The sequence below is a fragment of the Podarcis filfolensis genome (assembly GCF_964270895.1).
Source record: "Podarcis filfolensis genome assembly, chromosome: 6".
Taxonomy (NCBI): Eukaryota; Metazoa; Chordata; class Lepidosauria; order Squamata; family Lacertidae; genus Podarcis; species Podarcis filfolensis.
In genome coordinates this window covers 39935056-39949652 of record NC_139609.1, presented here as the reverse complement: position 1 = coordinate 39949652, position 14597 = coordinate 39935056, and the positions used below count along the sequence as shown (strand labels likewise).

Genomic DNA, 14597 nt, shown 5'->3' with positions numbered 1-14597 from the left:
AGTTCTGAGACAGAGGTATGTGTAAAAGTTTTATAGGTTTCTTCCTTCCTCATCCATTTTTATACTTCCTCTTATAAAAAGCTTATCCATTGACTTTAGAAGTGCTGAGAGGTTATTGTCTCATGAGCAGGCCTGTCATCTTGTGAGGAATTTTACATTAGCAGTTATAAACTCTTCCTCTGCACATGAAGAGCCAAAATGAGGGGAAAGAGAAAGAAGGAAGGGAATTTCTGTTTTGACTTAGAGAGGATTTAAAGTTTGCTCACATTCAGCTTTAGCAGTCACAGGGAAAGCCTAACAGATGCCACTTCATCCTGTGTCAAGTGGCTGTGTTAGGGCTTTGCCACTTCTCTACAAGTCGCCTAAAAATGTGAGCTAGTGGTAGCATGTCGAAAGTGAGGCCAGGCTATGTCAGAGTGTATGCTGGACTTCTTCATGTTAAATGTCTGCAAACTGGGTACTAAAACAATCCTAAAAGGGAACTGAAATCTGGTTTTAGTGAATGAGAGCGCAGTTTGGGGATATGGTGGGGATAGCAATAAATGGAATTGTTTTGCTCAAACATCTTGTTGAAACTTTTTTTTTTTAAATCAAATTCCTCCACCCAGTATTGATTCTGAAGTCCATTGCAGGCTTCAAAACAGAGCCCAGAATGGTAGCTAAACTTAGCAAGGCGTGTGCAGCAGCCCTGTACAATGTAAAGACACCATTATGCCTCATCAGATGCTTTCTTGCACTTTCCTGGAAAGCCCCAAACTGGAATAAGTCATATAGAAAAGAAGGAAATACAGATGGATCCAAAATGAATGTTATCAATCTTTAGTGGCCAAAATGTCAGAATTCCATATGAGGAAATGCTTATCATTTTGTTTATAGCAGCACGCTTATTAGTTGTGAAATGCTGGAAGAATTTGCAAGATCTATCAATAGAAGCATGATATAACAGAGTATGGTCACTTATACTGGCAGAAAAATTGAGTGCAAAGACAACAAAAGGAAACAGATAAAATAGAATAAGGTCAGGGTCACTTGGTTCCCCGGTTGTGGCATGCCATTGTAATAAGGGAGAGTGTAAAGTTTCCAAGTATTCAAATGTAACGTAAGGCAGACTGCATAGCGTAATTTATCACTTTAGCTGCAGTGGCAGAAGTGTCTCCTTGTGTTGCAGCAGCCAAAGCAGCACCATAGTGTTTAGCTGCATGTATACTGGTAATCACGTCCATCACATTTACTGTGTTTGTTTGCATGTTTTACATACTATAGTATTCCTAGAAGATGCGGGTGTTTGACAACTGAGAAATTTTGCTGAATGCATGCAATGAAATATGCCACCTCTTTCTCCTCCTCCGTCTCATCTGAATGATGCCAAGTGATTTATCAAATGATTCTTGAGCAAGTTCTTACAATCACCTCCAGGCAGTTTACACAGGAGTCTTAGAAGTAGATGGGAAGCACAACTCTAAGCTACTGTGTGTGTTTCTCGGAAAGTACCAAAAAAGCAAGATTGGAAGATTGAATTCACAAAGGAAGGTTTTTCCTGTGATTTGTTAGAATAAACCTTGGAGTCATTTATAATAAAGAGGTAGTGATTCTAGATACAGATCTCCCTTTTCGTTTCTTTTTAATGCTTTTAACACAGTTTAATCTGTAACTAACTTCATTTTCGGTTGTTGATCTTACTGTTGCACCAGTGAATTGTTTCCCTGCTACTTAATAATGGCAGTTCTGCACAGGAAATCCTTCCTGCTCCTGATTTGTGTGTGTTTTGCACTGTGGGAAGCAGTACTGGTAGAGAAAACGGAGCACTGTAATGCGCGGCTGTAAGAAAGAGCCCTGCTTGATTGGTTTATTTCTTTAAAACGATTATAGTCTGCCGTTCTCAGTAAAAGTCTCTCTTAAGACAGCTTACATGATAAAATTTCAAAACTGCAACAACAATGCAAAAGTATAAAATGCAAAATATACCGATAGTGGTTAATGAAGCAGAAATAGTAAAACACCAAGTAAAGTCAAAATATAAAAACACAATTCACCCAATATGAATCAGGGGAAAGATTCATCTAGTCCAGTGTCCTGTTTATCTAAGTAGCAAAACAAATGCATTTTTTTTATACTCTCAAAGTTTAATTCTTAGAGTTAGCAGGCCCTTATTGCAACTAGCCCATTTTCTAATGGAACACTGGTTTTATTCACTCCATCCCACCTCTATATCAAGCTTAGCAGTTGTCACTTACTTTAAATATGTGGTTCTCAGTGGCTGAAGGCAGGAGGACTTTGTAGAAAACTATGAAATAAGTTTCTGACAGTACCTAGGTTTCTCATTTGTGATCTGGAAAACTTACTGGGCAAACTTATGAATCAAGCCATCTAGAAATGATCACAATATAGTTTATTATTTATTTGTATACCACTGCGTCATAAAGATATATCACAGTCGTTTACAACAATATAAAACATAAAACCAAACAATAAAATCATAAAAAGTTTTTTAACATTTAAAATAAAATAAACATCAATAGACCATTGTGGGGGGGATGTAATCTTAACTGCCTGTGAAGGGCTGGCAGAACAGAAAAGTTTTCCGCACTTGTTTAAGTCGGCAGAGGAGACACCCGCCATAGGACTCCTGAATACCAGTACAGCCAGTTTCCCCTTCAGATCTCAGCAGACATCAAAATTCAAAAGATTGTGGATTTTGCCTCAAAAATCTGAAAGCAGCAGCAGAACAGGAATTTCAGAAAATACTTACAGACCACTGCTGCAAAATTCATGCAGGTCCACCTTCCAACATATTTCAGGATGCTGTTTATGGCATATGAAGTGGCATATGAAAGTGAACCAGTGTTTCCAATTTTATGTTCCATCACAATCCATAAAAACCACATCAAGTGAAAATGCCCTCTTACAAATATTATGTAAGGACTGCAAATATGCATAAAGAGGCCTTATTAGCTGCTTCTCAAATGATCTCTACCAGGAAACAGCCAGAATCTAACTTTGGAAATTGGAACTTAAGTACTCATTTATTTATTTCAGTTGACTTTTTGTAACCTAAGGCAAGGTAGTAGAAGGGTTACATCACATTTTGTGTTTTATACGTTTTAACTTTTCTTTTATCCATCCCAAGTCTTTGAGGTGGGTCACACAATAAATCAAATCAGCAAATAATGAGCTGGCTTCAAAGGTTCCCTCCTGGCAGTGATAGGGTTTTTTTCTCTGACATAGTGAGTCAAAGTTAGGGAACCTTTTGGACACAACCCAGCTTGTTTAAAATTCATCCGTCCACGAATAGAAGAAAATGTTTCATTGGAATTGGCTCTCGAAAGATTATTTTCTTCAAGGCATCAGCTGGTTATCACTGCTCTATTTCCACTCCCCCCTTTTCCCTTCCTTTCAAATTGTAGCTTTCTTGACCCATTTTCATTAAAGAAAAACTAGGCGAAACCTGGTCCTGAGAGTAGGAGGGCAGCATCTCCTCTATGCTGACTGATGAATCTGCCAGTGGGAGTATGAACGATCTAGGAGTAGAAATATAGAGCATGCCCTGAACCACATAAATGTAAATTGTTGTTATTAGTGCTATTCTGCCAACCATAAACTGTTCCCGTGAGACTTGGAAGATGCAGCATCATGCCGAAAGAAATCCTTGCTGTGAATGGGCAAAAGCAGCAGCGCGCTATTCTCTCCTGGGTAATGAATTTACCTAGCTGACAGATCATTAGCCCTTTCCGTGTCTGAACAGGATGATGGACAGGAACACAAGGGTAGCCTGGCAGTACAGTACATGACTTTTACAACCTTTTATGTCTTAGGTTAAAACTGTGTGCCAGGAATAAAGGTAAGCATTCAAATTAGCATGATGAACACAAGCAAGCCGTAATAGGAAAGGTTTCCCCCTCTTTTCCTCCTTTGTGAGGAGAACTGGTGCTCAATAAGGTGTGAGCATTGCGAAGCAATAATAAACACCAACACTGGCTTTTTAAGACCTCCCTCCTTTAAACACTGCCTTTGGGCTAAACATGGGGTGCCATTTAGAGAGAGCAGACTGAGTTGTCATTCCTTCCTCTCCAATGCCAGTCCATGTGTAGATATTTTCAGAAGGGCGTATAAACAGGGTGGCTAACCTGCAGCCTCTGGGTTGCAGCTGCCCCAAGAGATTTTTGAAGCTCTCCTGGGTCTTTTCTTTAATGTTTAAAAATCAAATTAAAGCTTCTTTAAATGTATTTTTCCTGGCTCTGTGGGTCCCTTGCTGTGATGCCATTATTCCAAAATGCTTGAACTACTTGTATTATTATCTAAACTTGTGAGCTCTGTCAGGGATGAGGCAACCTGTGACCCTACAAACATTGTTGGACTTCAACTCCCATCAGCCCCAGCCAGAGAGGATGGGAATTGTAGTTTTTTAACCATATCTAGAGGACCGTATGCTAGCCACCCCTGAATTGGGCCCAAGTGAAATGTTCTTTTCACTTTCTACAAACTATGACAGATTGAATCAGAGAACCATTTTCCTTAATGAAGTATTCCTGCCAGAAAGACTAGCATTTTGGAACAGCTAAGCCCTAGGAAATGATACAATATAGCTTGCTGATAGATGTCAAATAGGGCTGTAATTAGGTGCCCAATTTTCAGCACAAGATACAGTGGTACCTCGGGTTACATACGCTTCAGGTTACAGACTCTGCTAACCCAGAAATAGTACCTCGGGGTAAGAACTTTGCTTCAGGATGAGAACAGAAATCACGTGGTGGCAGCAGCAGGAGGCCCCATTAGCCAAAGTGGTGCTTCAGGTTAAGAACAGTTTCAGGTTAAGAACGGACCTCCGGAACGAATTAAGTACGTAACCAGAGGTACCACTGTATTGGGACAAAGTAGGTGCTTTGGAATATTTGATTGAGTACTTGATTGTTTGCATTTATACCACATCTGTCTTCCAAGGAGCTTAAAGCAGCGTGTCCACCCATTTTAATCCTCACAACAACCCTATGAAGTAGATGAAACTGGCTGGTACAGTAATCTTCATTGATGAGTAGGGATTTGAGCCCATGCCTCTCCTCTCCTCTTTGACACTCTGAATCACTATAGCACACTGACTTTCTTAATTTTTATGTAATTCTGTTAATTTAATTCACATAAGGATTTGTCTGAAATAGACCATTTGGAGGCTGCATCTCATTGGCTTCCTACAAGTTGCCGGTAGGTGTTCGTGAACAGATTAGATTAAAAGGGTACCTGTGTAGCTCATCACAGCCCCTGGGGCTGGGTTGCCTAGCATTTCTTGTCATGTGTGAAATATTTATCAAGCTAACATGTTTTTAATACCTTATTTTCCTTCACCCAGTGGAAGAGGCCCTGATGCTGAGAAGACATGACATTTGAAAGTGTAGACCCCACAAATACAACCACGCACAGAGTTCTCATCCTTTAATACTCATGGGGCACTTTTAAAAAGCAACAGGATACCACTCAGTATCGACATCCTGTTTGGTGTTGTCCAAAATACAAAGTTCATTTCTATCCCACCCCCTTAAAAAAAAACACACCACCCTAGTGTCAATATTTAAACAAAATGAAAACTGGTCTTTCAGTTCCTGGCATGGGGCTTTCTGTACAGCATGCATGTCACAAATCATGTCGCTTTTCAGTAACTAGGCTGCTGCCAGTGGGAGGCTCAGAAACACTCGTGTTAATCAAAAATTTTAATTTCAAATCAAATTGACAGTTTACACATGGTGAGGAATGCTGCTCACCATGTGGCATCTCTTCTGTCCCTTCAAGAGTATGCCACACTGGGCAAAATGGGTGCCACTTGCTGTTAAGGACGCTGACTGCAGCGCTTGCAAATTTATAGGTCTCTGTGTATTGGGTATGGGGAGCAGCTGATCTAAGGAAGCCCCTTAGAGAATATGAAACAGAAGGGGTTTCAGTAAGACTGGCATTGGTAAGCTGCTCTTGGCACAAGCCGCTGCAGAAATGACAGGTATTCAATAAACATCATTCTGGCTAAGGGAAAGATTTAAAGGAGGGAGGGGCTGGGCAGCAATAAACAAGGCGCTGAAACAAATGTGATTATTTCAGCTCTTGATTGGTTTGAATATGTAAATACTGCAAAAAATTAAAATGACTTTAAATTTATGTTTCTTTGAGCAAAATAAGGAATGAGCGAGCCACCCATTCCTTCTTGCGGTTTTATAAGCTTTAGAAGTAACAGTTACACATACTGAGTAAGCTAACAAGATTTAGCTTAATGAGAGTTGTTCTAGTTACTGTACATTATCTATCCAACACACACACACAGAGCTTTGCAATTGGGAACTTTCTGGACATAACATTGCTGATGATTAAGATCAGTCCAAAAATTCACATTTGTCAAAATCAGAATTATAAACAGGGAACATTGAAGCAGATTAATGTTTGCAATATCTAGCCAAGTTAAAAACATATGAGCACTCTTATTAAGCCATTGAAACATATTTGCAGGTCCAGTTTGCTTTGGTTGTTTTTAAACTTTATATATATACATAATGTGTGAAGGAGACAACATGTATTTGAAAACAGGTATATCATACAGATAAACCCTTGAGAGAACTAGGACATACTGTCCTAGTTTAGTGTTTCAAAAACAAGCCTGAGAAATCTTTAAGTTGAGATGTCCCTGGGGGAAATCAGAAACTTTCATTTCCATTTTCAATTAACCAAAGTTTAGTATTGAAATTTTGGTGTTATGACCAAACCCTACACTGTGGTTAAGCTTAACTATGGTTTATTGAAACAAGCAACTTTCGTAAGCCAAGGTAAACTGTAATTAAGAATCATCACAGTTTATTCGGCTTCAGATATAACACTAAATTGTGATTAGTTAAAAATGGAAATGAACATTCTGAAGAAGAAGAGAGGAATGGAGCAGCACATGACTCCTCGGCTGGTACATGCTCATTCACATAACAGTAGTTCAGCTTTGTATCCAAATGAGACCAAAGTGTGGAAAGGCCCTAAGCCTATATCCAGCATCCTGTGGAATCAGTTCCATTACTGAGCAGTCAGTATTGTCTGCACTCCTAATGTTAACTTGCTGTTCATTTATTTATTGACTTGATCACTGAGCTCTAAACCTGAATTTTAAGTCACTGAATTTTAAGCAATTCCTGAGATTTTAAGCAATTCCTGAGATTACAGTTATGTTGTTTGTTGCGATCAGTAAAAGAAATTATGGCAGTAGTGATAGGAAGAAGAAGATAAACAACTCCTTTTTATTATTTTCTAAAGGTGGCTTTTCTTTTTATTACAGTCTTTTCAGAGGCCATACATATTCCAAAATGATTAACTTTCTATAGATTCCATCTCGTTTGCTTTGAAAGGGTTTTGAGGAATGTGTGGTAAACTAATCTACAAAATGAATATGTCTATTTATAATTATGTTTCCCCTTTTAACATTTCCTTTTTGCATTGGAAATATGAAAAAGCTATAAAAAATGCGAAGACATCTGTTGTTTTCAGAGATGTGTTTGTCCAAACAATTACTATGATGTTGATTTTTCTAACAAAAAGGTTATTAATTTTTATTTCACAAAAATATTGGTCGACTTTTAACATAGCATTAGCTTACTTAACTTTTGTGTCATTATTTTAACATTTTAAGGCTCTAGCTTTAATCATATACCTTGATATTAGATAGATTGAACAAAAAAGAAACCCTGACTTATAGTGTGGGCATCTGCATTGACTAGTGCTATGTGCCAGATTCCGCCAAAGTCCAAACGAATTGGGAGGTCCAGGTTTCAGCCATGTTGGGATCACCCTTGGGTGGGTCAGGCCACCAGCAGTGATCTAAGGCTGTCAGAAGTATTGCTCACAACTCAAAATGTAGCAAATCCTTACCCTGTTGTGGGAGACCAGAGCTCAGTAGTAGACTGTGTCTCTGCATTAAGATGGTCTCCTCCTCCTCCTCCTCCTCTTCTTCTTCTTTTTGTATGCCACCCATCTGACTGGGTTGCCCCAACCACTCTGGGTGGCTTACAACAGAATATTAAAAACACAATAAAGCATCAAACATTTAAAAAAAAAAATCCGTTACAGGGCTGCCTTCAGGTGTCTTCTAAAAGTCAGATAGTTGTTTATTTTCTTGACATCTGATGGGAGGGCGTTCCACAGGACGGGTGCCACTACCGAGAAGGCCCTATGCCTGGTTCCCTGTAACCTCACTTCTCACAGTGAGGGAACTGCCAGAAGGCCCTTGGCACTGGACCTCAGTGTCTGGGCTGAACAATGGGCGTGGAGACACTCCTTCAGGCATCTCTACTATCTTCAATTAAGGCATGTCAGGTAGCACCTAGTAGAGACCATTGCCTGAAATGTTGGAGAGTACTACTTTACTAGATGTACCTACCAGTGGTTTAACTCACTATAAGCCAGCTTATATTGAACTGCCATATTAAACTCCTCCTTGCCCCTTCTCTCTCACATCTGTAGCAGCCAACTCAGTGAGATGGCAAACCAATTGGGCTATGCCACTTGCAACAGCAGATGAGGATTTATATGGTGGAGTTCTTCTCAATACAAAATAGAATTCCTGCACATGGAAAACTAGCTGTTCGGGAGAAGGCTACATTAGAAATCTTTTATTTGACATCTAGTTTTATATATACATCTGAGCTTTCACGTGCAGTATCAAGAAGTACAGCTCACCACAGGTTTCTCCCCCTTTGAGAACTAGCCTGATGTCGCCCTGCTGCAATCCTTCTTCTTAGGATTATGCGTCATATTGTTCCAATAATTATTGTAAATATTATGACTACTCATGTTAACAAGTTCCACATGACCCACTTAAGAATCTCTCATTTGAATGTTGTGAAATAAGTTTAGTACCCTAGATAGAAAGTTTTGGTTCAGTGGTAATTTTCTATTATTCCATGTTATCATGCATTGTAAGAGACAAAACAGGGATAAATAAGAGTATTTCATTTTAGCTTTATTTATATTTATTCCAGGTGTAGAATTTGACAGTGTCCTTTGAAGCCAAGATTATTATCTTTTACATGATGTTGCTCTTATTTCAATGTGCAGTCCAAAGAATTCTTAGGCAATTATCCCCATTTGCAATTATTCTGAAATGATCTCTCTTACGAGATGAATCTGTGAAATTTTTGAGAAGACTACAAAGAACAAGTTCCAACTAATTTTGTGCATGCTATGAAGAGTTAACAAAACTTTCATTATTACACTCTATTAAACTGGGACCAGGAAACAATTTCTAATCAATGCTCTGATCTGGACAGGCTTTTGTGTTAGGCCTAAGATCTTCTGTTCTCTATTCACACATGCTCACTTCCAGCTGTTGTCATTGAAATCCCACATAATCTCTCCAGGTCAAAGGGCAGTCATCCATGACTGCTGCAGTTAAAAGGTTATGCTGATTTGTGTTGTCAAATATTGGCTCTTTTTTCTCTCGGCCACTTGTATTCTGCCTTTTTCAACAAGAAAGATCCAGCCTAGGATTGTATTACATGACTTTAAAGTCTTTAAGGTGTCCATCCATTGTGCTAACATGATTTATCCCAGATAGTCTAATTTTTTTCCTGCTATATGCCTCAAAGAATGTGCTGGTGGTTCTTAAAAACTTTTCTAAAGCCATATGTGCAAGCAAGCTTTGGATAATATGGGCATGTGAACCCAGTAGCTTAGTGGTTATTTGGAAGGAAATGCTTCATTTGAATGGCTAACGAAGTGGCCGTTAGTTATTCGTGTGATGCTGAACTGATATGAAAAGCAACTGTCAGCAAATGATGGTAGCAAGAGCAATAGAGGGGAAACCCATGCAGTACAGCTAAAGTGATTTCTTTGGAATAGCAATTGGCCCGTTATTTTTAAAGCCTTCATTTCATCTAACTTTATTTTAACGCTGAGATATTTGGACAATAAGTCCATACTTAAATGTCTTTATTAAACACACACAAGCACACACTGCAAATATGCATTGATCAAACTGTGAAACTTTTAAATAGACTGGCATGGGAAGAATATAATTCACAGCATGCTGATTGTCACCATCACATAGGAGCATGTGAGTGAATAGTCGGAATTCCACAGAGGGATGCGTCGCTTTCACAGCTTTCACCTTTTATTAAGCATAAAGACAGTTGAAATCTTTTCTAGCCTGCCGCAAATTCAATTTAAATACAGTGAATTACAATTCTGGTGACTTCAGGAACATCTGACAGTTCTGTTTCTAGTGCAGATAGTGACTTATTTCACTTCACCTTTGAGGAAACTTAAATATGTTGGGATCTGTTCAATGCCTGCATTGGAGACTGCCTAGAACTTCTTTGTACCTATACCAGAAGTGTAAACTAGGGGTACTGTTCTACCATATGCCTCATTAAGTGTGTAGTCAATAAAGTCACACCAGATTGCATGAAAATTGTCATGTTTCTTTTAACCTCTTGCTACTTTTAATTTTTATGTCAGTTTTTCCAATAATGTTGTTTTGCAAATTGCGTTATACCCATTGGTCAATAGTTAATAATAGTTCTTGCGGCAGTTAATAGCTATGTTATAAGTTCTTCGTTTCTAATTTGCAACATGCGAGTTAAGTATAGCCATTCCTGGGATCATGAGGACTGCCTGTCTTATAATCTATATTTCTGTAAATACGTTTTCCCAGAACTTTTCTGTTTTTGGACACTCCCACCACATGTGCTGATATGTCCTTATAGTGGGAGATCCTCTACAACACATAGGAGAACTGTCCAGTTTTATATAGGCTAGGCGTCTAGGGTTCTTTCTCTGGTTTAGGGCTCTTCCTTTCATTGTTGCTAAAATGGATTTTTATGGCACTTTTGTCCACTTTCTGTTCCATGCCTCTATTTCAACTTCTAAATCTTAATTCAGTTCCTACAACCTTCTCAAATTTTGCTGAGGACAAAACTCAATCTCTGTAATATATTTATACAAAGATGATGATAATATGTTTGCTATTATATTTTCTTTGACTATTATTTCTTCATATGTCATTAATTGTCTTGTGGCTTCATTTTTAATCTGGGAATATGTGAAAAACGACCTTAATTGGTAGCCTAATAGCCATGATATTTCAATATTTTCCAATTTAAATTGCATCTTATTAAAGATAAGCAGTCGTTCATCTTTGTAAAAATAAATTCCAATAAAAACATTATTTTTATTTCCATATATCTGTAGTATAGACACTATATTTATTTTTGAAAACAGAGTGGAATTGTAATGAAATAATAGGTGAGAGGCCTGAAACCAGAACCTTCGCCTATTTTGTCCAAATTTTCAAAGTTGTAAGTGTGAACAGATTTGTAAGCCAGTGCAAAGAGAGGAATTTATTTTTTTTAAAGGTATTACTTTTAGAGGAACACCATTTATTTCTAAGTTTTCAAATGTTCCATTGAGTTTCTTTGTTGCCAGACATTAGGTCTGTCATGTTGCTGAGTTGACATGCATTGTAATAGCTGTTTAGATTTTGGAGTTCCCATCCTCCAACAGTTCGGTGAAGGTACAGCAAATATTTTTAAATGCGTGGTCTGTCTGTCTGTCTGAAATATGAGTTTGTTAAGTTTTCTTCCCCACTGGAACATATGGGCAGGTGGGATCCAAACTGGTACCATCTGAAATAAAAATAATAATTTTGAAACAAGCGTTAGTTTAGTTGCAGTATCTGGAGCATTTCTTAGTTATTGGGATTTGTAATATTTTGGAAAATTGTGGGGAAGTATGAAATAACAATACTTCCCATTTTTGTCCAGAGACATTGAAAAAGGTATCCGATTCTATACTCAGTAACCTTCCAGCATCAACTGGGTCTGTGTACATAAAGCAACATCATCAGCATAAAGTCCCAGAATGTATCCCCTTCCATTGATAGTTTACAATGTATAATCTGAAAGACACCAGACATGTACTTCATACATCATTATCCAAATTTAATCATTTCATTGCATTTCAAATCTTTTCCAGCTTCACTGTCACATCAGAACATATGGCTAATACTTAAGTTAGTAGGTGTACTGCTTGATAGATCAGAAATCTTTTCAGCAACTTTTTCAGGTGCCCCTGTAATAAGTATCATGGACACCTATTTTGTAAGTATTATTAGAAGTTACTTGCTTGACATTGTTTGTGAAACAGAGGATTATCTAGGTAGGGGATAAAACCAAGAGGAATCAAGTTGCAGTTAGAGTAGGGAAGGCTTTTCTTTCTAATCAGGCATTTGGTTAAGATAATAGGCTTTAAGTTCTAATTGATCACTACTATTTTAAGATTTTAAGATGTCTCTGTATAGTAAGATACTCTACATGGCAAGGATTTTCAATGCTGGCATTACTTTGCAGTACAGAAAAGCAGTATTTACAACTTGTGCAACAAATACTAAAAGTCTCATTTTGTAAGAGTTTATTCATCAAGTCAGTTTCTCTCTCTCTCTCTCTCTCTCTCTCTCTCTCTCTCTCTCTGTGTGTGTGTGTGTGTGTGTGTGTGTGTGCTTGCATTTTAATGCTGTTTTCAGCTGCTGTGGTTTTTATGTATGAACCTGTTTTTAATGATTGGCTTCTTCTTATCTTGTTTTGTATGTTTTGTTAGCAGCTTTGAGTGTCTTCATTAAAAGGACAGCACACTATACCTTTTACTCTAAATAGCTAAACTGTAGAGCAGGGGTCAGCAACCTTTTTCAGCCGTGGGCTGGTCCACCATCCCTCAGACCATGTGGTGGGCTGGGCTATATTTTGAAAAAAAAAGAATGAATGAATTCCTATGCCCCACAAATAACCCAGAGATGCATTTTAAATAAAAGGACACATTCTACTCATGTAAAAACACGCTGATTCCCGGACCGTCCATGGGCCGGATTGAGAAGGCAATTGGACCGCATCCGGCCCACGGGCCTTAGGTTGCCTACCCCTGCTGTAGAGAATGTGCAGAATGACCATAGTGAATGTGCATAATTGCTGGTTATTATGCACATCTTTCCATGGCTATTCTATACAATTTCCTATAATCCTTATTGATGAGAATATACGCAAGGCTTACATTCAGTAGTGCTTGTGGATGCAAACATTTCCTATGAGTTTGTGAGCATGCACATGGCTTACACTGGGAATTAATTTATGTATTTGTGAATGCGGTTCACAATTGTAAAGCCTGCATTGATTTTGTGTTCTGAGCTTGATACTCTGCCATTCAGGTTAGCTGGGTACCTATCTAGGAGAAATGTTAGCTAATAACACCTGGCTTTTACTGTTTGCTCAAACGCTATAAACCTGGGTTATAGAAATGAAAATAATGCTGGCAGATTCAGGATTCTGCTGGTGCCAGTGGGCTGAAGAAATGTGCTTCCAGCCCTACATTATTTATTGGGAAATCAGCTTGAATGTGTTGCTTGAATGGAGAATGTACAAAGGCTGCTTCTAATAATGCTATATCAATACTGAAACACTTTAACAGTAATGGACCTGCAATTTTAATTTTTGATAAATCAAAATAAATCATTCGAGTTCAATTAAACCTTGCCGGCAAAATAAATATAAAATTGTGTGCATATGGGTTTTTTGTGGGGGGAGTTATATTATGCAAGAACTTAAATAAATAAAAAGTATTTTCGGTAATTTGGAAATGAAATCAATGAAACTGAAGCTGAAGGAATTTAGTATGTCTGGGCATAGCAAAGCTTTATATTACATTAAATAATATACACGTGTGTGTGTGTGTGTGTGTGTGTGTGTGTGTGTGTGTTAGACTTGGTAATCTTAATTAGAACAACCTTAAAATGTATGCCACTTATCCTATGGACAAGAACAACTTTACAGTTCTGTTAATAATCCCTTTATCCTCAGATTTCTTTGACCCTGATTTCAAAAGCAATAGGTCAGGCTGCCCTATCAGCCACAGACCTCTAATTGAAGTCCTGATATGTACTGTATGAACTATAGTATCTGGTTCAGCAGAATTCCTTGTTACCCGGTTTGCAGTTTGAAGGCTTCTTGTTTTGTAATTGATTATACCCAGAAAATTAAATTAACATTTGGTGATAGACATGTTTTCATAGAAAAAGGGAAATACTGTTATGGGAAGTGTAATAACATTTTGATATAAAATATCCCTTACACAAATGAAACCGGCAAGCAAGCATACGCCTTGTCTCTTAAAGAAATTCAGAGGATTAGAGTTAAAGCTTTCTTATGCAAAGATTTGGTTTCTGTTTTGAAAAGCTCATTTTAAAGAGTTTTTTTTTCTTTTTATGTGAAAAGCATTCATTTTCAAGATTTTTTAACAGCTGCTATTTTAAGATTTCCCTAATGTAACCTCAGAAAAGAAGAGTACATCTTTAAATCTTGTTTTGTTTGAATGAATGAGTAGATAATCCTGATCAGATGTTTCTTTAGAGAATAATGTTTAAAACGATTAAAGAACTTAGCTGTCCCATCTGATTCCTAGGTACAGTATTTTAATTTCAATTGTTAAGTCTTTAGGGTCATCTGAGGTAACTGTTTATTAAAATGAGCTTCTTTTGTTTCAGATTTCCAGCTGTGATGCTTTAATATATACAATTCTCCCTGTTAATCTGTCATGTTAACTTTCCT

The 14597-nt window shown here is 37.8% G+C and overlaps 1 protein-coding gene across 17 annotated transcripts in view; it reads left to right on the top strand.

Moving 5' to 3' along the window:
• The window catches only part of NFIA (nuclear factor I A), a 406395-nt gene that overhangs the window by 291455 nt on the left and 100343 nt on the right, over positions 1-14597 (top strand). The gene's annotated exons all lie outside the window — the stretch shown is intronic.